We start from the raw sequence: 2,093 nt of genomic DNA, 5'->3' as shown, positions 1-2,093 counted from the left end.
CTACTTTCCATGCTTAATGCTTGTCACTAGGGCCCGAGTGCCATGATTTCACATCTCAACCTATTAGGTTGTTGCCAATATATGTGTGTTCTGGATCCTATCTTGCAAGTTGTAGTCACCTACTATGTGTTATGACCCGGCAACCCCGTAGTGACAATAGCCGGAACCACTCCCGGAGATGACCATAGTATGAGGAGTTCATGTATTCACTAAGTGTGAATGCGTTGGTCCGGTTCTTTATTAAAAGGAGAACCTTAATATCCCGTAGTTTCCATTAGGACCCCGCTGCCACGGGAGGGATGGACAATAGATGTCATGCAAGTTCTTTTCCCTAAGCACGTATGACTACATACGGAATACATGCCTACATTAGATTGACGAACTGGAGCTAGTTACATATCTCTCCGTGTTATAATTATTACATGATGAATAGCATCCGGCATGATTATCCATCACCGATCCAACGCCTACGAGTTTTTCCTACTCGTCGTTGCTACTGTTACTATGTTGCTACTGGTGTTACTTTGCTGCTACTGCTGTCACTTTGTTGTTACTAGTTACTGTTGCTACTGCTGCTATCATACTACCTTGCTACTGATACTTTGCTGCAGATACTAAATCTTTGAGGTGTGGTTAAATTGTCAACTGAACTGCTAATACTTGAGAATATTCTTTGGCTACCCCTTGAGTCGAATCAATAAATTTGGGTTGAATACTCTACCCTCGAAAACTGTTGCGATCCCCTATACTTGTGGGTTATCAAGTCCTTTTTCTGGCACCGTTGCCGGGGAGGCACAGCTATAATCTCTGAGTCACTTGGGATTTACGTCTGCTGATCACTATGAGGAATCTGATAGATCCAAGAACTAAAGTCTTGCCCTCGACTATGAGGACAGGTAAGGAACTACCATCTAGCTCTACACTTGATTCACCTTCAGTTATGAGTAAGATTGCGACACCACCTCCTGCTAGAAATCTTGATATGTCGCCTGTGCTTGATGATGCTACTTCTGCTGCCCATGAAGCTTATGATGATGCTATGCTTGATACTGCTTTGCCACAAGGTGCCCTTGATGCACAAATGCTAGAATTGCTGCTAGATATGATGCTACTTCTGAAACTTCTCATACTATTGAAGTAGAACCTGCTATTTCACCTGTTAGAACTAGCTCTCCTAGATATGAATTGCATGATATACCTGAGTGTTATGTTATGGAGGGAGAGATAGCTGAGAAATTTCTTGCGTGTAAGGATATCTATGATGTTGAGAAATTACTGCTCAAGTGGAAAGAAAAATCTCTCAACGCTAGGATGAAATACGACCCAAAGTTTGCTACTTCGCCTATCTTTGTGACCGATAAGAATTATGAATTCTCTGTCGACCCTGAGTTAATCACTGTGGTCGAATCTGATCCTTTTCAAGGTTATGAGGCTGAAACAGTTGTAGCCCATCTTACCAAACTGCACGATATAGCCACCCTATTCTCTAGTGAGGAAAAGATCCGCCACTACTATATCCTCAAGTTGTTTCCTTTCTCACTAAAGGATGATGCTAAGACTTCGTTCACTTCTCTAGCTCCTGGTTGTGTGCGTAGCCCCCAGGATATGGTATACTACTTCTGTGAAAAATATTTCCCTGCCCATAAGAAGCAAGCTGCCTTGCAGGAAATATACAACTTTGCTCAAGCTGAAGAAGAGAGTCTCCCACAAGCTTGGGGGAGGCTTGTCCAGGTACTGAATGCTTTGCCTGATCACCCTCTTGAGAAGAATGAAATACTTGCTATCTTCTGTAATGGACTTACCGATGCTTCTAGAGACCACCTAGATAGTTGTGTCGGTTGTGTTTTTAGGGAACGAACTGTAGAACAAGCTGAGATCCTATTGAATAATATCTTGTGCAATGAGAATGCTTGGGCTATTCCTGAACCACCTCCTAAGCCAACTCCGAAGAAAAGAGGTATCCTCTTCCTCAGTCCTGAAGATATGCAAGAAGCTAAGAAATCTATGAAAGAGAAAGGCATTAAATCTAAAGATGTCAAAAATCTACCACCTATCAAAGAGATCCATGGTCTTGATAACCCGATACAGGTAGT

This window comes from Hordeum vulgare, chromosome 2H (genome assembly GCF_904849725.1).
Source record: "Hordeum vulgare subsp. vulgare chromosome 2H, MorexV3_pseudomolecules_assembly, whole genome shotgun sequence".
Taxonomy (NCBI): domain Eukaryota; kingdom Viridiplantae; phylum Streptophyta; class Magnoliopsida; order Poales; family Poaceae; genus Hordeum; species Hordeum vulgare.
The sequence above is the reverse complement of the archived record's forward strand: the minus strand, read 5'-3'. Positions refer to the sequence as shown.